The sequence below is a fragment of the Oryx dammah genome, unplaced genomic scaffold (assembly GCF_014754425.2).
Source record: "Oryx dammah isolate SB20612 unplaced genomic scaffold, SCBI_Odam_1.1 HiC_scaffold_16, whole genome shotgun sequence".
Lineage (NCBI taxonomy): Eukaryota > Metazoa > Chordata > Mammalia > Artiodactyla > Bovidae > Oryx > Oryx dammah.
In genome coordinates, this window is record NW_024070200.1 from 47,106,076 (window position 1) to 47,132,051 (window position 25,976).

The window sequence follows — 25,976 nt, forward strand, 5'->3', positions numbered from 1 at the left end:
GTTGCTCACTTAGAACATACTGTGTGGGGTAGAGGCCAGAGTTACCAAGCAGGTGGAGAGGACAGGAGTGAAAGTCTCAGAGACAGAACCAAAAAGACCAGGGCGCAGAGCCTTGGCGGGGCCTATGGGAACTCAAAAATCTCAGGCTCCCCTTAAACGCTGGGGTTTTCAATTCAGCCACAGTCGGGTTCCAGGAGCCTTTCTCATTTACAGCCTTTTGCAACACACTCTGTAACTCACTAAAAACAAAGGACTCTGCCAAGGCCGGAAGCCCGGGGGGGATTAACTGTAGTCATCTGACCTCGAATTCCGGGCTTTGATTGGGCTTTGCGAATACGTGCCCCTCGGCCCTGTACGCGCATCCCGCCCCAGCAGCCCACGGGGCGGGGGACAGGTGCCACCGAGGGACAGTATTGGTCGGCTTCTTCGGGACGCAGCCAATCGGAATCTGTCGGCTTCCGGCGCGAAATGAGCTGGCGCGCGGTCCTGGGGCTGTGGCAGCGACGCGGGTAGTTTAGATCCTGGTTCCGCCCGCTTCCAGACTGTAGGAGAGGTGAGTTCCCGCACACGCCGACTTACGGGTTGTCCGCCTGGCCCAGCTCCGTTCCTGGCTATCCGGCCCAAGGATGGAGAAGGAGGCCTCTCCGGTTCCTCCCGTTGTCTCCCTCGGTTCGGCTAGGCCAGAGTCCGGAGTCCTCCAGTCCCGCGAGCGGCTTGAGAGGAGATTCTCAGATTCGGATACAGAGGCCCGGGGGCGGGGGCTGACTTTACCAAGCTGTCCCAGGGCGTCGGGGGCAGAGCCGGCCTAGCACCCACTGTGTTCTTGTTCGTGTGCTCCAGTGCCTGCCCTGATGCCTGGCACAGAACAGTCACTGTCTAGGTTCCTGGCACTACCCCGTTTCTCTACCGAGGGAAAACCAAATCACTGTACTTCTCTAAATGGTCTTCCACAAGCATGAGCCAGGCAGTGGTGTTTTGAGTGTCTGTACCACGTGCCCGGCACCCCTTTATCTTAACTGTAGCTTACCCCCAGCAAAGGGAAATGGCTAAGGGCACAGACTCTATCAGGTTTCCCGAGTTCAGATGCCGGCCTCTGCACATACTAGGTCTGTGACTCTCCAACTCTTAAAGTACCTCAGTTTCCTTCTTATATGAAGGAGATGACCTATTTTATATCTTGGAGTTTTTGTTCGTATTGAACCGACTTAATGCTGTTTATGCCAGTAAATGCTTCATAGAGTACTTACTACTTAGTAAGGGTTCTTTTATCACCACCCAGAGAACTAGATAGGATCGTTCTCACTTTAGCCATTGAGACTAGAGCACAAACAAGTGTCTTTGTGAAAGGGCGTTTGGTGATTAAATGCTAGAGATAGGATTTGAATTAAATTGAACTGCCAGACCCCCAAAACACCTTGTACAACCGGAGGATTCCTCTTGTACCTCTTACTTGCCCTTAGGTTACTTGCGACTTTGGACGTCTAGAGGCCTGGAATGGAGCAGGTACCTGACAGCTTGGGCTTCCCTGGTGGTAAAGAATCTTCCTGCCAATGCAGGAGACATGGATTTGATCCCGAGGTTGGGTTGCCCTGGAGAAGGAAATGGCAACCCACTCCAGTATTCTTGCTTGGGAAATCCCATGGATGGAGGGACTTAGCTTGGCGGGCTAGAGTCCATGGGTTTGCAAAAGAGTCAGCCACAAGTTATGGAGCAAAACAACAGCCTGACAGCTCCTGGTGCCACCAGCGTGGATAAATAGCACTCCTGTGCCCCTGTCAAGAGTAAGGAACAATTTATGTAACTGATTCACTTTATCGTACAGCAGAAAGTAACTCAACATTGTAAAGCAATTAGACTTCAGGTTTTTTTTAAAAAAGTTAAGGGACATAGTGAGAGAGGCTGGGTGAGAAAGCCGAAATTGGAGAAGGAAGAGGCAGAGTATTCTGTGTGAAATAATAAATAGAATTAAATTGAAACAACATTTAGTTAGCCAGGCTGCTACCTGTCAAAAAGTAACTTATAGTCTAGGAGGAGGAGAGGAAATTTCTGAATCTTGAATCATTTTCAGCGTCAGTCCCCATGATAACCACCTTATGCATAATATTTCTCATCCTCCCAGCAACTGGGAGCTGTTGCCTTCATTTCACTGATGAGGAAACCCTGGATTTAAAAATTGGAAAAAGACTGTAGTATTAGATGTGCAGTGAAAGAACAATGTGCAGGGAAATTATACACATCCACTTTAGGATAGTCACAATCTCTGGAGAGGAAGATAGGGGAAGTGAATAGGATTTTAAATATATCTGAATCGTTTTATGCCTTTAAAAGAGAAATAGGATAGAGTTTGGACTTTCCCGGTGGCTCTGTGGTAAAGAATTCGCCTGCCAGTACAGGAAATGCAGGTTTGATCCCTGGTTCTGGAATATTCCCCTGGAGATACCCACTCCAGTATTGCCTGGGAAATCTCATGGACAGAGGAGCTTGGCAGGCTACAGTCCATGGCTTCTAAACAACAACAGGACAGAACTTAAATTCTTAAATTTGGTTGGTGGGTACATGGGAATTGTTCTATTTTCTGTACTTTTCTGTATGTTTGAAATATTTAAAATTAAAAAGTTTTTAAGGAAATATGTAAAATTAAATATAAACACTATATTAAATATAGTTAAATAAAGTAGTACTAGTTGGAGAAGGAAATGGCAACCCACTCCAGTACTCTTGCCTGGAAAATCCCATGGATGGAGGAGCCTGGTAGGCTACAGTCCATGGGGTCGCAAAGAGTCGGACACGACTGAGTGACTTCACATTCACTTTCACATTCCTGCAAGGACAAAGTGCAGAGTCTTAACCACTGGACCAGCAGGGAATAGTCCTGTTTGTCTTTCTCTCCAAGTAATAATTTATTATTTTTCTTGCATATGTTAGTAATGCCCTAATTTACTTCTAAGGTTAGGAGAGAGACCTTTGATATAGATAGTAGGTATTTTGGAGAAGGCAATGGCAACCCACTCCAGTATTCTTGCCTGGAGAATCCCAGGGACGGAGGAGCCTGGTGGGCTGCCGTCTATGGGATCGCAGGGTCAAACACGACTGAAGCGACTTAGTAGTAGCACTAGTTAACTATACATTTTAATATGTAGTATTTTTCTTTGAAGTACAGTTGATTTACAGTATTCTGTTTGTTTCAGGTATACAGCATAGCAATTCAGTATTTTTGCGGATTATACTCCATTAAATGTTATTGCTGGATAATGGTAGAAGTCCACCCATATTGCTGCACATGGTGGAATTTCATTTTTTTTTTTATGGCTGAGTATTATTTATTTCTGTGTGTGTGTGTATACACCACATCTTTATTCATTCATCTGCTGATGCATTACTTTGATGTTCTGGCTGTTGTAAATAGTGCTGCTATGAACATTGGGATGCGTGTATCTTTTTGAATTAGTATTTTCATTTTCTCTAGATATATGCCCAGAAGTGGAATTGCTGGATCATATGGTAGTTCAGTTTTTGAGAAACCTCCATATTGCTTTGCTTGATGGCTGCACCATTCCCATCAGTAGTATACAAGGGTTCTCTTTTCTCCACTTTCTCTCCTATATTTATCGTCTGTAGGCTTTTTGATGACAGCCATTCTGACTGATACCTTGAGTCAGACATCACTGATATTGTGAGGCGTTATCTCATTGTTTTGACTTGCATTTTCTCTCATAATTAGCAGTATTGAGCATCTTTTCATGTACTTGTTAGCCATCTGTATGTCTTTGAAAAATATCTGTTTAAGTCTTCTGCCCATTTTTTGACTGGGTTTTTTGTTTACTCAGCACCACTTATTGAGGAGACTCTTCTCCATTGTATATTGTTGCCTTTTTATTATAAATTAATTGATCACAGGTGTGTGGGTTTATTTCTGGGCCCTGTCTCCTGGTGCATTGATCTGTGTGTCTGTTCTTATGCCAGTACTGTGCTGTTTTTGTTTCTGTGGCTTTGTAGTGTAGTCAGAAGTCTGGGAGAGCAATACCTCCAGCTTTGTTCTTTTTTCTCACAACTGCTTTGGCAGTTTGGGGTCTTTTTGATTCTGTATGAATTTTAGAATTATTTGTTCTAATTCTGTGAAAAATTTCATGGGATTGCATTACAGCTGAATGTTACTTGGGTTGTATTTTGTATTTATTCCATTTAAGGGAAGAAAGGATAGAAAAAGAGGTCCATGGATAACTGCAGAGTATTTTGAGGAGCAGAATGCCAAAACCCATTGTGGGTCTCCATTGCCTGTAGCTTGATACGTGAGGCCTTTGAACAGTCTCCTCTAACCCTTGTTAGTCCACGCCAGTCTTTGCACAGATAGGGCATTGACTACTCTTCACAGCTTCCACCCTGTCTGAGAGGTTTCAGTTGTCCTTCAAGATCCAATTCAGTATTCTTTGGAAAGCTGCTCTATGATTTTCCTGAATTTTACCTTCATCTGGGAAGTCATAAGACTTTTAAGAAAAGACTTTATTGTAGGGCTTACCCCATTCCATTATAATTATTTATTGGCATGTCTATTTCCTACTTGTCTAGAAGCTCATTGAGGGTAATAATTATGTCTTGCCTATCTCTGTCCTCTAGTGCCTCCTACAATCCCTGGCACAGAGTGAAAATACAAGTTGAAATCAGCTAGTGGAAGTCCTTGGCATTATGACATAGGGACTTTGTTCTTAAAGAATAGCAAGGGACTATTGAGTTTATCTAAAAAGTCCTATATCTTAATGAACCATGTTCTCAATATCAAGAAGAAATTTTACAGTCATAATCTGTCTTTCACTCACTTCAGCTGTTTTTATTTTCTCATGAAATTTAAATTTTAAAATTTCTAGATAACCTTAGTGTATTCATTATTTATTCCACGTAGCTTCTCAGTCTTTGTGGTTGTCATTTATCTTGTAAATTATCACCGTATTCCATTCTTCTTCTTGTTTTAATAGGTGTGAAATGTTGCCTCATGGTATTATTAGAAAAGTTGAACATTTTTCCATAAGATTATTTTGTATGTGTATATTTTGGTTAACTGTGTATTTATACTCCCTGATCATTTGTTCTTTGGAGCTTTGTGTGTTTTTAATATTAATACTTTATTTGTTATTTGTTGCTGTTTTTTCAAAAAACAATTTGTGTGTGAAAGTAGATCCATTTTTTAAGTACATTGTGTGTGTATATATACATATAAAGAATATAGAGTTTAACTTTATATTAAAATTATGTAAATGTAAAGAATAATTATAAAACTGTAATTACATGTAACTGTCACCCAGATGAAGAAATGTAACATTATCAGTACCCCCACAAGTGTGCTTCCCTCATAACGTCCTCCCTACACTGGAGATAACTATTTCCCTGTTTTTTATAATAATAATTTTATTAACTTACCCATGTATGCACCTATAAGTAATGTAGTTAATTCAGTTTTGCCTGGTTTTGAACTCAGTAAATGGCTTGATGGTTTATGTTTCTACTTTGTCTTTCTTCTTTGATTCAATGTTATGTTTGTGAGATTCTTCCATATTGTAGATACGGGTTCTCCTTTTCTTCTTTAATTTTTTGGCCATGCCGTGTGGCATGGGGGATATTAGTTCCCCCAGGGATAACTAATAGGAACCTTTCTTTGGAAGGAATGATGCTGAGGCTGAAACTCCAGTACTTTGGCCACCTCATGAGAAGAGTTGACTCATTGGAAAAGACTCTGATGCTGGGAGGGATTGGGGGCAGGAGGAAAAGGGGACGACAGAGGATGAGATGGCTGGATGGCGTCACTGACTCGATGGACATGAGTCTGAGTGAACTCTGGGAGATGGTGATGGACAGGGAGGCCTGGTGTGCTGTGATTCATGGGGTCTCAAAGAGTCGGACATGACTGAGCGACTGAACTGAACCGAACCCCAAAATGTCAGCATCTCAGAATGAAAGCAAGTGTTAGTGCCCCACGTAGGCAAAAGGACCTTATTGGCTTAAGGGATCGCACTTGTACCCTCTGCATTGAAAACATCGAGTCTTTACCATTGGCCCACCAGGGAAGGCGCAGATGGAGGTTTTCTAATTTTTTAAATAATTTAATGATTTATAAGAAAAGCTTATTTCGTTGCCATAGAATATTCTGTTGTCTGATTGTGCCTCAGTTTATCCACCGTGCTTTTGATGGCATTTGGGCTGGTTTCCGATTTTGGCTGTTAGTGTTGCTCTGAATGTTCTTGTATATACTCCCTGCTGCACACGTTCTTTAGTTTGTGTATAACTAAAAGTAGAAGCACTGGGTCTAAGGGTATGTATAGGGTTTACTTTTCGATCTGAAGCCAAATGGTCTTCAAAAGTGGTTGCACTCCTACCAGTGTATTAGACTTTTCATTGCCCCACATCCTTTCTAATGTTTGATACTGTGATTTTGTTTTTGCCTGTCAGGTAGGTGTATGTATTTTCTTAAGGTTTTGGTTCCCTGGATTATTAATGAAGCTGAGCACCTTGTATTTATGGACTGTTTTCTCATTTTTAAAGTGACTCTTGAAGTATTCTGTCTTTTCTGTGGAGTTGTCTTTTTCTTGTTTTGTAGGAGTTATTTTTACATTCCACATAGTTGTTTTTATTTGTTATACATATTGCTGATATCTTCTCATCTGTGGCTCTTAAAAGTGGATTTAATATAATTTTAGTCAATTATTTTTTAACATTTTTATTATGAAAAATTTTTTGAATTTTTATTTTATATTGGAGTATAGTTGATTAACAGTGTTGTGATAATTTTAGTTGTTCAGTGAAGTGATTCAGTTATACATAGACATGTATCTATTCTTTCTCAAATTCTTTCCCCATTTAGGTTGTTACATAACGTTGAGCAGAGTTCCTTGTGTTATACAGTTTGTCCTTGATGGTTATGCATTTTAAATATAGCAATGTGTACACTGTCAAACTCTTAAGTTCCTCTCCTCCACCCTACTGTGAAATAATATATATTTCATGGGAAAAAGTGCAGAAAACATCCATATAAACTGTGTTGTTGTTTAGTCGCTAAGGCATGTCCGGCTCTTTTTTGTGACCCCATGGACTGTAGTCCACCAGGCACTATCTATGGGATTTCCCAGGCAAAAATACTGGAGTAGGTTGCCATTTCCTTCTCTAGGGGATCTTAACAACCCAGGGATCGAACTTGCATCTCCTGCCATTAGCAGCCGTGTTCTTTACTGCTGAGCCACCAGGGAAGCCCGTAAGCTTTGTAGGAATGAGTTAACATAGTAGGCCTGAGAATTATCCTTGGAAAGACCTGCACACAAGATTGGCCCTTGACTGGTGTCTAGGAACTCAGCTTTTGGAACCTTTCTTAAGCTAATAAAGTCCTTTTGCCTATGTGGGGCACTAACACTTGCTTTCCTTCTCAGAAGCTGACATTTTGGGGTTAAAGGGTTCCTATGTGACCAGCCCTAGATAAAGACCCTAACCATTGCATCTCTGGTGAGTTCCCTAGGGCAGAAGCATTGCGCACATGTAGCTACGCTTTCCTTGAGAGAGAGCATGCTGTCTAGGAGGGAGAGCGTATGTAAAGCCAGTATGGATTCCTACAGACTGGTGTGTCTTTTTCCCTTTGCTGATCTGATGGTGTGTCTTTACCGCCTGTTGTAACAAAACTTAGCTGTGTATTGGGACTGTATGCCTGGGGGTCCTTCATCACCGAACATGAGGGAGCGGCCTCTGGGGACTCCACCGACAGCATGTTAATGATATGTATCAAAGGAAACACCTCTGTACCCATGTCCCAGGTTAGAACATTGCTAGCACCTTCAAAAGCCTCCTCTCTGCCCCAGTCTCATCCTTATCCCCAAAGAGAACAATTATCCTAACTTGTGTGCTAATCAGGACCTTGCTTGCTTGTGCTTGTCTTCAGTCGTGTCCAACTCTTTGCAACTCCCTCTACTGTAGCCCACCAGGCTCCTCTGTCCATGGGGTTTCCCAGAAAAGAGTACTGGAGTGAGTTGCCATTTCCTCCTCCAGGGGATCTTCCCAACCCAGGGATCTAACCTGAGTCTCCTGCATCGCAGGTGGATTCTTGACCACTGCGCCACCTGGGAAGCCCAATCAGGATGTTATTTTTCTTTATTTTCAGGTGTCAGGTCCTGAAAGTGCAAGTCGCTCAGTCATGTCTGACTCTGCAATCCTATGGACTGTAGCCTGCCAGGCTCCTCTGTCCATGGAATTCTCCAGGCCAGAATACTGGAGTGGGCTGGCATTCCCTTCTCCAGGAAATCTTCCCATCCCAGGGATCAAACTCAGGTCTCACATATCGCAGGCAGATTCTTTACTGTCTGAGCCACCAAGCAAGTTATTTTAAACTAGTTGGCACACAGAATATTCTTAATTAAAATGACACTTCAGTTTTTCTTATCTTTATCTTTTTTGTTAGTACTTTTTATATCTTGTTTGATAAATCTCTTGGTGATTATAAAATTATTCTGTATTCTTTCCCAGAAACTTTATTGTTTTGCCCTTTACATTTAGAGCTGCAGTTCACTTGAAAATGATTTATGTGTGTGGAGTGAACTAGTGTTTAAATTTCAAGTCCTCATGTGTCTGCTGGCGCTAGTCTTCTGACCCTGTAGGTCTTCCAGAGTGTCTTGGCTATTTTTGGAATTTTGCATCACCATATAAACTATACATTCATCTGTTAAATTCCTTCAAGGGGAAAAAATAGAATTTTGATTAGAGTTGCATGAAGTTATACATCAGTTTGGGGAGAATGGGCATCTTGATAGTGTTGTTGTCTTCCAGTCATGACTGTGATTCAAGTATTTGTTTACTCCTTGTGGGCTTCCCAGGTAGCCCAAATGGTAAAGAATCAGCCTGCAATGCAGGAGACCTGGGTTCGACCCCTGGGTCGGGAAGAGTCCCTGGTGAAGGGCATGGCAACTCATTCCAGTATTCTTGCCTGGAGAATTCTATGGGTTCTCAAAGAGTCCTTTGATTACTCCTTAATTTCTCTTAATAATTATTTATAATTTTCTGAACAGAATCATAGACATAGTTTGGTAGATTTATTTGTTGGACTTAAAAATTTTTATGCCATAGTAAATGGTAAGCTTTCTGAAATTTTGTTTATTGGTGATATATAAAAATAGAATCAATTTTTGTGTGCTGACCTCACATCCAACAGTCTGCTTAAACTCACTGCATTTGTTTTCTGCTGTAACGAATAACCACAAATTCAGTGGCTTGAAACAACACAGATTTATTATCTTACAGTCTGTAGTCCGAAAGTTGAATGGGTCTCGTTGGGTATTGGTGTTTCCTGTGTTCCTTTCTGGAACCTCTAGGGAAGAATCTGTTTCCTTCCCCTTTACATCTTCTTGAGGCTTTCCCCCTCTGTTAATCTGAAGATCTTCTAGTTGTTCTATAGACACAATTGTGTCATTTGTGAATGGTAATGTTCTTGCTTCTTTCCAGTCCTCCTGTACTGTTTATTTACTATTCTTGCTGTCCTGCTTTGGCTTAAACTTCCAGTGCACATCATATGGAAGTAGTGAGAGTGGGCATCCCTGCAGTGTTCCTGATCTAAAAGGAAAAGCTTCCTAAATTTCATCCCACTGGATGGAGGCTTGTTTATTTTTTAATTGTATATCCCCTCTGTAGGGTTGGGGAAGTTCCCTTTTATTCCTTCTTTGATAGGAGTTTTCATAAAGAATGGATCTCATTGTGAATGGATATTTATTTGATTTTACCGTATGCTTATTCTGCAACTCTTGAGAAGAATCATAAGATTCTTCTGCTTTAATAATTTGATTTTTTAATGTTGCCAACCATGCATTCCTGAAACAGTGTGACTTGGTCATAGTATATTTTATACATGACTGGATTTGGTTTGCTAACATATTGTTTGGGATTTTTTGCAGCTACATTCATGCGTGAGAATTGACTTGTAATTTTTCTTGTTAACTGCCCTTGTAGAATTCTGTACCAAAATTATGCTAGTTTCATAGAGTTGGGAGGTTCAGTCTTTCTGTACTTTTGAATCATTCATAAAATTTGGAATTTTAAATAAAGTATTTAAAAATTAGAATATTTTATTGTCATAAATGCTCAGAAGAATTCACCAGCTCTTGGGTGTTGATAGTATCTTTATAGGTAGATTTTTAACCACAGATATTTCTTTAAAATAACTGTAAGGCTGTAGGCTTTCTGTCTTTTTGGGAGTTTTAATAACTATGTTTGTAAAGAAATTTGTCCCGTTCATCTAAATTTTAAATTTCTCTGGTTCAAAGTTGTTCATAACAACCTATTATTATATTTTAATGTCTATATTATATGTGATTGAGTTTCTTCTTTTAGTCCTGATAGTGAGTTATGCATGCCTTTTCTCTTGTTTTTGATAAGTCTTTTCACAGAACAAACCTTGTTTACTGGCTCTATTATCTGTTCACTATTTTGGCTCTTCATAATTTTCTTCTATGTCCATTGGACTTAGTTTGTTTTTCACTTGTGAAAATGGAAACGTACGAGATAGAATAGTTAAGGCTGTGCATTTCCCTGTAATTGCATCGCTAGTTGCATAGCACGAGTTTTTTATATGTAAACTTTCATTATTGTTCAGTTCAAACATATATACTAATGCCTACTCTGTTATCTTATTTGATGCATGCTTTTTTAATAAGTATATTCCTTTATTTCCAAACATAAGGATTTCCTGGATCTCTTTCCTCCTCTCTCTTTCTCTTTGTTTTACTTTGGAAAATTAAAGTAATTTTTATGGGAAAATTGTAGGATTAGTCCAGTAATAATGTATCTACTCAAGTGTGCATTTTACATTCATAAAAATAGTTCATGTTATCAACCATAAAAATAAAATAGTTATTTTACTGGCAAAATGAACTTATTCAGGAATGGCAGAGAAATTGCAATTTAGGACATGCAAACTGTAGCAAACTGTAGGTAAGCCTAGAAAACATAGGAGAACAACCTTACTTTATATGGAAAAAGAAGTTGGAAAGGGATGCCCTGAACCCAAGACCATTGGAGGAAAGCAAGAGCTCAGAGTGGCTGAGTTGCAGATCTCATTGACTGTCCTGTTGCTTAACAAGGAGAAAATCGGGTGATAAAGTAAGCTTCCTGCCCAGGAACGTAAAGCAAGCTGTGAAGGAAGGTAACATGTAAGGAGAGCAACCCTTTCAAGACTTTGCAACTCTGTTTTCAGTGAAATTTCTTCCTTTTTTAATTTTTGCGATGTTTGGTCACAAAGAAAACGTTAGTATTTCCCCAAAAGTACAAATATTTTGAACTGTTCTTATTCATCTGGAAGATTAAAAACTTTCTATTAATGTACTGTTGGATACAAGGGAAACACAAATGGAAATAAAGGATTCTTAAGAATTAATGAAAACAACAAATCAGATTCTGTAAGACACATATAATGAAGTGATGAAGGGGGAATTTATAGCTTTAAAGCCATAATAAATGAAGGAAAGAAAATAGATGAACTAAATTGCAAGCTTGGAAAGTTAGAAAAAGGACAAAGTAAACCAAATGAAAGCACAAGAGGCAAAAATATAATAAAGACAGAGGCAGAAATTAATGAGATAGAGAACTGCAAAACATGATTAATCAATCAAAATCTTGTATTTTGAAAAATTTAGCAAACTAGTAAACTACCGCCTAACTTAAGAAAATAGGCGGGGGGATTGGGCTTCCCTCATGGTCCAGTGGTTAAGAATCTGCCTGCCAATGCAGGAGACACAGGTTAGTCTGGGAAGATCCTACATGCCATAGAGCAACTAATCAGTGCGCCACAACTACTGGGCCCAAGCCCTGGAACTACTACTACATGCCTGGAGCCCATGCTCCACAAGAGAAGCCGCTGCAATGAGAAGCCCACGCACCGCAAGGAAGATAGCCTGTGTTCACCTCAACTAGAGAAAGCCCACCTGCTGCAACAAAGACCCAGTGCAGCCAAAATAAATAAATCAAGATTAAAAAATTAAAGAAAATAGGGGGAAATCGCAAATACAAAATGACAAATGGGGGAAAACTCACTGATAGAAATTTTTTAACATATTTGAATATTTATATGAAATGGGTTCAGTTCAATTCAGTTGCTCTGTCATGTCTGACTCTTTGCAACCCCATGGACTGCAGCACGCCAGGCCTCCCTGTCCATCACCAACTCCTAGAGTTTACTCAAACTCATGTCCATTGAGTCAGTGATGCCATCCAACCATCTCATTCTCTGTCGTCCCCTTATTCTCCCACCTTCAATATTTCCCAGCATCAAGGTCTTTTCAGATGAGTCAGCTCTTCACATCAGGTGGCCAAAGTATTGGAGTTTCAACTTCAACATCAGTCCTTCCAAAGAACACTCAGGACTGATCTCCTTTAGGATGGACTGGTTGGATCTCCTTGCAGTCCAAGAGACTCTCAAGAGTCTTCTCCAACACCACGGTTCAAAAGCATCAATTCTTCGGCGCTCAGCTTTCTTTATAGTCCAGCTCTCACATCCATACGTGACCACTGGAAAAACCATGGCTTTGACTAGATGGACCTTTGTGGCAAAGTAATGTCTCTGCCTTTTAATATGCTGTCTAGGTTGGTCATAACTTTTTTTCCAAGCAGTAAACATCTTTTAATTTCATAGCTTCAGTCACCATCTGAAATGGGTAGAGAAATAGAATTTGACAAAATGGATCCTCATAAAGATTACAAGTTAAATAGCTCAATTTCCATAGGATAAAGTTTTGAAAGAACCACTTCATTATAAACAAAAAGCAATAGGTCCAAATGTTTCATAGGGAAAATTCTACTAAACTTCAAAAGTCTAGATAACCACAATGCTAATAAATTGTTTCAGACCAATGAAGGGAAACTTCAAAAAAATCTTGTTAGGTGCTTCATATTACAGTTATTGATTTAGTCATTTAGTCATCTGTGTCTTGTGTTCGTGTTCAGTTGTGTCCGACAGTTTGCAACCCCTTGCAACCCCAAGGACTGTAGGCTGCCAGGCTTCTCTGTCCATGGGATTCCCCAGGACAGAATACTGCCATTTCCTCCTCCAGGGGATCTTCCTGACCCAGGGATCGAACCCTGGTCTCCTGCATTGCAGGCAGGTTCTTTTATCACTGAGCCAGCAGGGAAGCCCCAAGTAATCTGTCTCTATTGTTATTATTATTATTATTACTTTTCACTCAGTCGTGTCTGACTCTTTGCGACCCCATGGACTGTAGCCAGGAGTACTGGAGTGGGTTGCCATTTTCCTTCTCCAGGGGATCTTCCCAACCCAGGGATCAAATCCAGGTCTCCCGCATTCCAGGCAGACGCTTTAACCTCTGAGCCACCAGGGAAGCCCTGTCTCTAGTTGTTATCAAACAGCTAGAGTGAAGTAAAATTCAGTCTTCTAGATGCTCCTTGAGTTTGCCTTTTTTGAAGCTGTTTCGTTGACCTATAATAAACTGCACATATTTGAGTTATGATTTGATCGGCTTTGATATACATACATATCATCACCACAGTTGGGTTAGCGAACATGCTCATCTCTCCCAAAAGTCTCTGCATGCCCCTGTGCCATGCCTCACTCCTGCTCCCCTTCCCCCAGTTCAGAATCTATAAGAGATATAATCCATGTGTGAAACAGTTTCAGCATCAGCATGAATAATAACAGTATAGATTGCAACCCACTGAATAAATGGAGAATCTTTACTGACAGAAAACAAATAGGGGACACAGGAACGTTCTTGATAGTAGAATGCCAGCTACTAAATGGTGATGCCAACTGCTAAAGAATAGGATTAGAAAAACCTTCATTATATAATCATATTATTTCTTCAGGTATGAATCATCAATGGATATGAAAACAGGTTTTTTTTTTCCCTAGATATCTTTTTATTGCTGATTTCTAGCTTAATTACAATTGGTTGGAAGCATGTCATTATTATGTTAGTCCTTTGAAATTTTTGAGACTTGCCTTGTGACCGAGTACAGGGTTGTTTTTTTTTTTTTTTTTTTAGGGTTGGTTTTTATAAATGTCTGTTCTTGAAAAGTGTACATGGTGTAGTTGTCAAGTTTGTGTTATTCAAATTTCTGGATTGTTACTGATTGTCTAGTTACTTGTTCTGTCATTTACAAAGAGCTAATTTTAAATCCATAATTACAGGCTTTTTTCTGTTTCTTCTTGTCATGCTATCAATTTTGCTGGATGTATTTTTGCAGTTATTTTATGAGCCATACCAATTTAAAGTAGTGAATCTTCCTGGTGAATTGAATTCTTTATCATTATATTCTTTATCTCTACTGAAGCTTTATGTCTTAAAATCTATTTTCTTTGATATGAATATAGCCATCAGCTTTTTTTGGTCAGTTTTTGTATATTTTTTCCATCTTCTTACTTTCAACCTTTCTGTACACCTAATTTTTTACATGTGACTCTAATAGTCTGCAAATATTAGATACCATTCAAAGAATTCAGATTGTAATCTTTTAATCAAGACAGTCTATTTACATTTATTATAATTTATAAATTTTGGATTTAAATCTACTACCTTATTTTTTCTTTGTATTATTTTTTTCCTCTTTTATGTGGCTTTCTTACAGGTAAATTTTTTTGTTTGTTTGTTTTTAATCACTTTTCCCTTCTAGATTTTAAGTTACATACTCTGCTTTTGTTCTTTGGTAGTTACCCTAGAAAGTGCAAATGCATGTTTATATAACTTATTATGATAAGTTTTAAGCTTATCAATGCTTATTACACTCCTCGCAGACAATACAAGGGCCTTGGAACACATTCACTGTCTTTGCCGCCCTCATTTATGGGACATCTATTGTTGGGTGTTTTAACTATTTTTTTTAACCCCACTGGACATTGTTATTTTGGACAGTCAAGGTTTGCATAGCTTTAACCGAATGTTCCCCACTTTCTTTGTCCTTCAGTCTAGCTGTCATCCATCTAGGCTCACTTCTGCTACGTGAAAGTACATCCTTCAGAATTTCATCTAATGAGAGTCTTCTGGTGGTAAACTCTTGGTTTTTGATTATCTGAAAATATCTTTATTTTGCCTTGATTATTTTTTAAAGTTTTTTTTTAAATGTGGACCATTTTTTTTTAAAGTCTTTTTTGAATTTGTTACAATATTGTTTTTGTTGTCTGTGTTCTAGTTTTTTGACCACAAGGCACGTGGGATCTCAGCTTCCTGATGGGGGAGCAAACCCGTACCCCCTACATTGGAAGGCAAAGTTTTACCCACTGGACCACCAGGGAAGTCCCCTGGCTTGACTTTTAAATAACAACTTTGTTAGATATAACTCACATACCATAAAATTCATGCATTTTAAGTATAGAATTCAGAGGCTTTTAGTATATTCACCTGTGCAGCAGTTGTCACACTGAATCTTAGAACCACTTTGTCAGCCCAAAGAAAAACACCACACCCCTAGCCATCAGACCCTGCCCCAGGCAGTCACTAATCACTCTGTAGGCTCGCTTATTTTCAACATGTCATATAAATGGGATCATACCATAAGTTGTCCCATGTGGCTGGCTTCTTTCTCTTAGGATAGCATTTCAAGGTTCATCATTCTTGTAGCATTTATCAGCACCACATTCCTTTGGATGACCAAGTAATATTCCATTATGTGGTTACCCACATTTCCTTTACCCATTCATTCCTCAGTTGATGGGCATTCGGGCTGTTTCTAGTTTGGGGCTATTATATATAATGCCCCAATAAACATTCAGATACAAGTATTTGAATACCTGTTTTCAGCTTTTTTTGAGTGTATATCTAGCAGTGGAGTTGCTGGATCATATGATAACTCAGTGTTTAACTTTTTGAGGAACTGCCAGACTGTTTTCTAAAGTAGCTGCACCATTTTACATTCCTGCCAGCAGTGGATAAGGGTTTCACTTCACATCCTCACCAATACCCTGTTTCTTTAATTATGAAAAGTGAAAGAGAAGTTGCTCAGTTGTGCTCCTCTGTCCATGGGATTTTCCAGGCAAGAGTACTGGAGTGGGTTGCCAAATGGAGTGGGTTCCATTTCCTTCTTTCATTATAGCCAGTTTAAAAAAAACAGCCTTATTGTGATGTAATTTACGATTCAGTCTCAATTTTTGAAGGATATTTTTGCTGGGAAAAGAGTCCTAGCTTACTTTCAGCAGATTGAAAGATATTAATCCACTGTTATTGTCATTTTTTTTAATGGATGTATAGATTTATAATGTGTTCTATTCCACTATCCTATGATTTCCAATTTTACTGAAGAGAAATCTATCCAAAATTCTATCCAAGTAGTGTATGATTAGGGGAAGTCCCTGGCAGTCCAGTGGTTAGGACTCTACACTTTCAATGCCAGGGCCAGGTCCAATCCCTGGCTGCAGAACTAAGATCCCACAAGCTGCTTGGTATAGCCAAAAAAGAAAAGGGGGAAAAAAACACCCCACAAATGCAATTGATATATTTTGGTATGGATTTATTTTTACCTGTCTTGCTCGGAATCTGTTTCCTTTCTTGAATCTGAAGATTTGTGTCATTCATTCTGGAAATGTTCCAGCTGTTATGTTTTCAAATATTCTGCCCCAGTTTCTCCTCTTTCTGGAGCTAGATTTATGTTAGACTTTCTTATTCTTACCTTCCATGCCTTTTAACTTCTCATATTTTCCATCTCTTTTCTTTATCATTCTGTGTATGCATCTATTAAGTCAGAAACTATGAAGGATCTTAAATTTTACCCTGTTTTTCAGCTCACAAGTTAGCCAGACACATACAGAGATGCTTACACATGTACTGATGACACAGGACACCTGGGTGAGGGATACAGATGGTTTATTATAGCAATACCTTGCATCCATTCCCTACACCCTAATTCCCACAAGGTGATATGATAAGAGCTACATGATATCTGTGCATACAGTTGCATGCATTCCAGGAAAGGAACTCCAAAATTCAGGGACTATGAGCACTTGAGGGTCTCTGGCTTTATCTTCCAGAGAGATTACTTTTTACCTTGAGATGTAGGTAAATCTCCCCTGGCTGAGAGAGGAAGGGACCTTGAAGTTTATTATCCTGAATGTAGGGAAACATCTCCAGGGAGAGAAAAGAAAGGGCTTTATCTTTGCTACTGTGAGATGTCTCTGGTGAGTGTGTGACCCCAAACTGCTCCAGAGGAATACAGCCACCAAGGCCATTTGCTGCTTAACATGTCCTTTGCTCAGAAGGCTTGGACCATGCAGGAGTGTGAGAAATCCGTGGAGACAGATCCTGGACATTTTCTTCTGATTTTCCCCCCAGGTTACTAATTTCCTCTTCAGCTCTGTGTTGTCTGCTGAAACAATGTACTGGTTCAAAATTGGGAAAGGAGTACATCAAGGCTGTATATTGTCACCCTGCTTATTTAACTTATATACAGAGTGCATTATGCGAAGTGCTGGCTGGATGACTCACAAGCTAGAATCAAGATTGCTGGGAGAAATATCAATAACTTTAGATATGTAGATGATATCACTCTAATGACAGAAAGCAAAGAGGAACTAAAGAGCCTCTTAATAAGGGTGAAAAGGAAAGTGAAACAGCTGGCTTGAAACTCAGCATTCAAAAAACTAAGATCATGGCATCCGGTCCCATCAGTTCATGACAAATAAAAGGGGGAAAAGTGGAAGCAGTGACAGATTTTATTTTCTTGGGCTCCAAAATCATTACGGAGCAGGGTTTGCAGCCACAAACCTAAGCTGCTTGCTCCTTGGAAGGAAAGCTATGACAAACCTAGTATATAGTCAAAGCTGTGGTTTTTCCAGTAGTCATGTACAGATGTGAGAGCTGTACCATGAAGAAGGCTGATCACTGAAGAATCTATACTTCTGAATTGTGGTGCTGGAGAAGATTCTTGAGAGTCCCTTGGAATGCAAGGAGATCAAACCAGTCAATCCTAAAGGAAATCAACCCTGAATATTCATTGGAAAGACTGATGCTGAAGCTCCAATACTTTGGCCACCTGATGCTAAGAGCTGACTCATTGCAGAAGACCCTGATGCTGGGAAGGATAGAAAGCAAAAGAAGGGTGTGGCAGAGGATGAAATAGTTAGATAGCCATCACTGACTCAGTGGACATGAATTTGAGCAAACTCTAGGAGATAGTGGAAGACAGAGGAGCCTGGTGTACTGTAGTCCATGGGGTTGCAGAGTCGGACACGACTGAGCAACTGAACAGCTTACTGTTCTACAAAGTCTATCTGTTGAATTCTGAATTTTGGTTATTGTAGCTTTCATTCCTAAAAGTTCTGTTGACAAGGTCAATCTAAAGGTTGTGTTTACTGCAGATATTTTCAAGCTTGTCTTTTATTTTTGAAAACGTAAGTTTAATAGCTTTATACTGCTATGTCTGATACTGTTTATTTCTGTTACAACTAATTCTCATTCCTGGTGCCTTGTTTCCATTTTGTGCTTGACTATTTCTGTTTGCTACACATTGTCTCGGGGTAACTATTTAAGGCTATATAAGGTAAAGGGCTTGTCCTCCAGAGACATTTCTGCATTTGTTTCTGCCAGGTGCCTTGGGGTTGGGATTGCTTTAATCTAAATTCATGACTTGAATTTTTTAAAAAATATGTGATTGATTAAAATTGGGTTGAAAAGATTTTCTTGGGCTTGTGGTTTCAGGGTCTCAGCACCTCACTAATTGGTAACTTTATTTGTAGATACCTGGGGATAGAGGTGGGGTTTAATTTTAGTTTACCTTTGCCCAAATGATAAAGCCCTTTGGGGTGACAGTTTTATGGGGAAACAGTTCCCACCATGGTTTTGCCTTGATTTTAATTCTCTCCATCTTTTCCCTCCAAGGCTAGCAAAACTGATGTTCAAATTCTCAGAATTAGACAGCTGTCCTCAGGACTAAAACAACTGTCAGTATTCTCCTTACCTCTCTGGGTTCTCACTTTTGACTTGATCATTTTATCTTCTTGTCAGAGATTTACTGTATATAATCATTTCTTCTTTTTTTTAACTTTATAAAAAAATTATATTTTATATTGAAACATATTTGAATAACAGTGTTATGTTAGTTTCACCTGTACAGCAAAGTGATTCAGTTATACATACATACACATGTATCCTTTTTCAGATTCTTTTCCCTTTTAGGTTATTACAGAGTATTGAGCAGAGTTCCCTGTGCTATACAGTAGACCCTTGTTGGTTATCAGTTTTAAATAAAGCTGTGTGTCTGTGTCAATCCCGAACTCACAGTCTATTCCCCCCATCCCGTATTTAATAATTTCTTATTGTATTCTTGCCCGGAGAATCCCATGGATGGAGGAGCCTGGTGGGCTACAGTCCACGGGGCCGCAAAGAGTCGGACAAGACTGAGCAACTTCGCTTCACAGTCTAGTAGGATCAATTGTCAATAAGCCTTTTCTGTAAGGGGCCAAATAGTAAATGTTTAGGCTTTGCAGGCTAGACATTCTCTGTTGTAACTTCCCAACCATGCAGTATGTGAATAAACAGGCATTGTTGTGTTTCAATAAAACTTTAAGAAACATAGGCTGCAGGCCAGTTTTGGCCTGTAAGTTATAGTTTTTTCAACTCCTGATCTAGAATATATTGTGTGCTCATTATGTTAATAACATTTGTTAAATATTGGTTACTTTCCTTATTTTGTTATGTTTCTCTCATTACACATGAAACATTATATTTTGGTTTTTCTTTTTCAAAGTTGAGTACCATGCTGTTTAAATTAGTTACACTTAATATGATTATAATATTTCTAGTGCTAGTTCCCATCCCATTGTTATTTTGTATTCTTGCCTCATGCTTTTGTCAAATGAAGTGTTTTTGTTGAGTTTTGTGAAATATCCTTATGGTATTTTAATTGAAATTTTATTAAACTCACTAATATAGAAAGAAATATCTTTGCTGTATTTAAACTTTTAAGAATATGAAATATATTTCTTGATCCAAATCTTTCTTTATTCTTCCCAGTAATATTTGGTCATTTTCTTTATATCATGAAGATGTATGTCTTTTGTTAGGTTAATTGGTAGCTTAATGTTTTTCATGCTATTGTTAATTGAACACTTTTTAAAAATTATATTTTCCAGTTATTACTGTTACATGGGAATACATTTGACTTTTGTGGATTTATATTTATCTTTTATTTGCCCACTTTCCTGAAGTTTTAATTGTCTATTGTTAATGACTGATTTTCTTTGGATTGAGTTAGTATATAATCAAATTGTCTACATGTAATGATATTCTCATCCCTTCTAGTATATTTCTCGTTTTGCATATTTTTGCATTGGCAAGAATGTCCAGCATGAGAGTGAAAATAAGAGAACAGTCTCATTTTTGCCCCTATTTTTAATAGATTCACCTCTATTATAAAATATAAGATATTGTATTGGATCTTGATTTTAAGTACTTCTAATTTTATGTTTTAGTGTACCTATTAGAAATGATTTAACAGACACCATTTCAAATATACATTGATAATACATACTGTGTGAATCCATATATACGAATCAAGAAATTCAAGAACAGGCAAAACTAATCTATGGTGATAAAGTCAGATAGTGGTTATATATGGTGTGTATTAACTGGGAAAAAGCATGGGAAAGCATACTAATGTGCTAGAAATGTCCTATACCTCTTCTTAAAAGCATTACTGTTGAAGGCTGTGGCATAGGAAAATTATATCCTTGCTGCCGTGCTTCAGAATATAATTGATTAGAGGATGCCACCCTGTGAGGAATAACCAAAGAGCAGTGTAGCTTGAAAGTAGGGAAGGACACATTAAGGTTGAGATGGTGAAGAATCTGCCTGCAGTGCAGGAGACCTGGGTTTGATCCCTGGGTTGAGAAGATCCCCTGGAGAAGGAAATGGCAGCTCACTCCAGTATTCTTGCCCAGAGAATCCCATGGACAGAGGAGCCTGGCGGAGCTGCAGTCCATGGGGTTGCAAAGAGTCCGACACAACCGAGCAACTAACACTACTACTGACTACATACTGACTGTGAATCCACAATATATCACTACAGTTAGAAAATATGTAGTCAAACATATGTACTATTAAGATGGTTAAATATATATATAAAATCATGCAGTGGAGTAATGTTAGAAATCTTTATTATAGACTACTGTGGCTAGTTTTGATCCAAAAATCAATAAAGTATGGAAAATTTGCAGAAGGATGAGACAGGAACAGTAAAACCTGAGAAGGAATGTTAGGAAAGGTTATGTAATGATGCTGTGGACCCTTTTGTCCTGCTTTGTCTTAAGGCTGAAGGTCTTAATTCTCCACTGGGACTTCCTTGGTGGCCTAGTGCTTAAGACTTCACCTGCCAATGTAGGGAGCATAGGTTCAGTCCCTGGTCAAGGAGCTTAAGATCCCACATACTTTATAGCCAAAAAATCAAAACATAAAATACAGAAGCAATATTGTAATAAATTCAATAAAGACTTTTTAAATGGTTCACATAAAAAAAATCTTTCAAAAATAAAAAATATATACCTTCTCCACTAAAAAAAAAAAAAATCAGGGTGGGGAATTCCCTGGTGGTCCAGTGGTTAAGACTGTCTGCTTCCACTGAAGGGGGTGAGAATTCAATCCCTGGTTGGGGAATGAAGATCCTGTATGTTGTGCAGCATGGCGTGTGCACGCACACACGCACACACACACGCACACACACACACACACCCAAGGCTCTTTGGAGACATGCCTGATTCTGTGTCTGGGGCAAAAAACTGCCACAAGAGAAGTCTGGGACATCTTTTTATTCCAGATAGTAAAGAAGCTCTCAAAGCCTAACTTTATGTCAAAAGGACTGAAGAGCCAGTCCTGGTATCTGAGTGATCCCCTGGGCCCAGCAAAAGAACCAAGTTTCCAGAGTCTTGAAGACAAGGGGTAACACCCCAAAATATGGACACCTTTTCCACTCTACCTTCATTGGCTGAGCAGCTGCCAAGAACAAAGGCCACATCTCCTGATAACCTGGCAAACAAATGCAGTATTGCCTCAAAAATTGACTGCTTCTCTGAGGTACTGACTGGTGTATTTGGGGAGAAACCTCAAAAACAAGTTGAGGAGCGTCTGTCCTGTGAGACTGGAGAAATTCCACAAAAGAATCTGGGTGTTGTGACGGAGGCAATGGTTCAGGCAGAGGAAGCGGCTACTGAGATTACTAAGAAGCTAGAGAAACAGGAGAAGAAATGCTTGGAGAAGGAAAAGAAAAGGCTGGCTGCAATTGCCCTAATATCTTCAGAAAATAGTCGTGCCCCAGATGAGTATGAGGAGACAAGTGAAAGACCCAAAGAGAAGAAAAAACAAAAGCCCCAGGAGGCTTCCTTGGTGGCTCAGATGTTAAAGAAACTGCTTGCGGTGCAGGAGACCCGAGTTCGATTCCTGGGTTGGGAAGATCCCCTGGAGAAGGGAACGGCTACCCACTCTAGTATTCTTCCCTGGAGAATTCCATGGACAGAGGAGCTGGCAGGCTGCAGTCCATGGAATCACACAGAATCAGACACAACTTAGCGACTATCACTAACGCTAACAGGAGGCTCAGGAGGCTCCTCTGGAAAATGGAATGGAAGACCTGTCTTGTCTCTTTTTCCAAACCCAAGGAAAAAAAAATCTTTTTCCAGGGAGTAGCTGGTCAGTAGTGATCTTGAAAAGAGGTGACACTGGAAGTCTTCCCAAGAGGAAGAAATCTTTCCCCAAAAAGGAACCAGTTAGTGACCCCAAGAATCAGGAAATAAGAGGGTCCCTAAGAAAAAGAGGAAATTGTCCTCCAAGGAGGAGCCTCTCAGCAGTGGACCTGAAGAGGCTACTGCCAGCAAGAGCAGCAGCTCCAAGAAAAGAAAAATCCCAGGGAAATTAGAATAGACATCTCCCTCGTGGGGCATAATGTGTGGAGGTATTTCCCAGCCCATCCTCTAGAGTCCAATAAAAATCAAAACTAAAGAAGCAAAAAGGACTGAAGAGTCAAACTGGAAAGGCTTCCTCTGACCAGTTTTGAAATAGTTTGAGAATCAGTAAGGGTGATAATGAGAAATCTGTATGCAGGTCAGGAAGCAACAGTTAGAACTGGACATGGAACAACAGACTAGTTCCAAATAGGAAAAGGAGTACATCAAGGCTGTATATTGTCACCCTGCTTATTTAACTTCTATGCAGAGTACATCATGAGAAACCCTGGGCTGGAAGAAGCACAAGCTGGAATCAAGATTGCCGGGAGAAATATCAACCTCAGAAATGCAGATGACACCACCCTTATGGCAGAAAGTGAAGGGGAACTAAAAAGCCTCTTGATGAAAGTGAAAGAGGAGAGTGAAAAAGTTGGCTTAAAGCTCAACATTCAGAAAATGAAGATCATGGCATCTGGTCCCATCACTTCATGGGAAATAGATGGGGAAACAGTGGAAACAGTGTCAGACTTTATTTTGGGGGGCTCCAAAATCACTGCAGATGGTGATTGCAGCCATGAAATTAAAAGACGCTTACTCCTTGGAAGAAAAGTTATGAGCAACCTAGATAGCATATTGAAAAGCAGAGACATTACTTTGCCAACAAAGGTCCGTCTAGTCAAGGCTATGGTTTTTCCTATGGTCATGTATGGATGTGAGAGTTGGACTGTGAAGAAAGCTGAGCGCCGAAGAATTGATGCTTTTGAACTGTGGTGTTGGAGAAGACTCCTGAGAGTCCCTTGCAAGGAGATCCAACCAGTCCATTCTGAAGATCAGCCCTGGGTGTTCTTTGGAAGGAATGATGCTAAAGCTGAAGCTCCAGTACTTTGGCCACCTCATGCAAAGAGTTGACTCATTGGAAAAGATTCTGATGCTGGGAGGGATTGGGGGCAGGAGGAAAAGGGGACGACAGAGGATGAGATGGCTGGATGGCATCACCGACTCGATGGACATGAGTCTGAGTGAACTCCGGGAGTTGGTGATGGACAGGGAGGCCTAGCGTGCTGTGATTCATGGGGTCGCAAAGAGTCGGACACGACTGAGCGACTGAACTGAACTGAACTGAACTAAACTGAAGGGTGATAATTATATTGAATTGAAACATACCTAATGTTTAATCCATGAATTTATAATGATACTGAGAAAAAAAATTGACCAATAGAGGTTACCAGAGAATTAACTCATTATTTTGAAAACTAATAAAGGGGAAAAAATCCAACATTTATCCTGTCTTTCCTATGTGAGCTGTGCTGCTAGGTAAAAAATAATAGATCAAAGTACATTTCTCTTGGTAGAAACACTCCAGCTAATGAACGAAGATGGAATGACAGAATTAAAACATTACTATTTTGAGAGGTTGGCTTCTGGAATGGTGAAGTGAGGACCCTGGGATGTGTGTGCAGATGAAACAATATTGGATGAGCTGACAATTTTTGATAAATGTTGATAATGAGTACATAAGAGTTCATTATACCTTTCTGTCTACTTTCTGGCATTTATTTTGTAACAACTTTATTAAGATATAATTCACATAGTTATTCAGTGTTTATTAATTGGGCTTCCCAGGTGATATGAATGGTAAAGAACTCTCCTGCCAGTGCAGGAGACATCAGAGACATGAGTTTGATCCCATGGGGAAGATCCCCTGGAGGAGGGCATGGCAACTCACTCCAGTATCTTGCCTGGAGAATCCCATGAACAGAGGAGCTACAGTCCCTAGGGTCTAAAGAGTTGGACATGACTTGTTGAAGCGACTTGTTGTTTAGTTGCCAAGTCGTATCTGACTCTCTGACTCTGTGGACTGCAACACACCAGGCTTGGACACAACTGAAACTTCTTAGCATAATTAGTTATTTTACTGAAGGCATTTTAAAGAGGAAGAAAAGGCAAACATCATTTTTTCTTCCAGGGAAGGTGGAGCAAAATCGATACTGTAATCATCTTCATCAAGCTCAACACATGAAGATTTCTTCCACCGAACTTGCTTCCAAGTTTTTCCTTTTTTCACTATTATCTAAAGTACTGAACTGAACTGAAAGTACTTGTTAAACATAGTTTATTTTAATAATTAGTGAGTGGACTCTGATATATGTAAAAGTTCATATTTCCATGAATATCACTTGGTATTGTTAACCCTTCCTCCTAAGCTATATGGCATAAAATAAAAGAAGATCTTTGGTAAAGATAAAATGAGAAGGTTATAGCTCTTCACTCAAATAAGAATTGATTACTGCCCATATATTCTGCTATTCCTTCCTCATTTGGCCCCAGTAATTTTTTAAAAATAAATTTGTTTATATTTAATTGGAAGATAATTGCTGTACAATATGGTGTTGGTTTCTGCCATACATCAACATGAATCAGCCATAGGTATGTATACATGTGTCCCCTCCCTCTTGAATTTCCCTCCCACCTCTCACCCCAGGCCTCAGTCATTTTTTAAAATTTTTATTCATTTGGCTTCACTGGGTCTTAGTTGTCACATGGGGGATCTAGTTCCCTGAGCAGGTTTTGAACCCAGGCCCCCTGCATTGGGAGCTCGGAGTCTTAGCCACTGGATCACCAGGAATGTCTCCAGTCCCCTTAAGACGGCTTAACCTACACATTGATGGTTAATGCTTGTGGGGGTGGTGCTCAGTTATGTCCAACTCTTTGTGACCCCATGGACTGTGGCTTGTCAGGTTCCTCTGTCCGTGGGATTTCCCAGGCAAGAATACTGAAGCAGGTTGCCATTTCTTCCTCCCGTAGATCTTCCCAGCCTAGGGATCGAACCCTCATCTAAATCTCCTGCATTGACAGTTGGGTTCTTTACCACTAGCACCACCTGGGAAGCCTCTAAGCTACATATTATCCCAGGAATTAGCCTAGCAGTGTCTCAATTTATATGCTTAGTAAAAGTATTCTTTCAGGTTGAGACTAGATGATTCCAAAGCACAGCATCTTGCTGGTAAACCATTGCTCTCATTGACAGTGCTTATCTTTCTTTTCCCAATTTCCCCTCAGGCAGAGAACTCAATTATTCCTTTGTTCTTTG

At 39.7% G+C, this 25,976-nt stretch overlaps 1 protein-coding gene across 1 annotated transcript in view; it reads left to right on the forward strand.

Moving 5' to 3' along the window:
• The first annotated feature begins 439 nt into the window (after positions 1–439).
• BLM (BLM RecQ like helicase) overlaps positions 440–25,976 on the forward strand; it is an 88,885-nt gene continuing 63,348 nt past the window's right edge. Inside the window, exon 1 of the mRNA XM_040257476.1 lies at positions 440–553. The gene's annotated coding sequence lies outside the window, so the exon portion shown is untranslated. The remainder of the gene's footprint in view (positions 554–25,976) is intronic.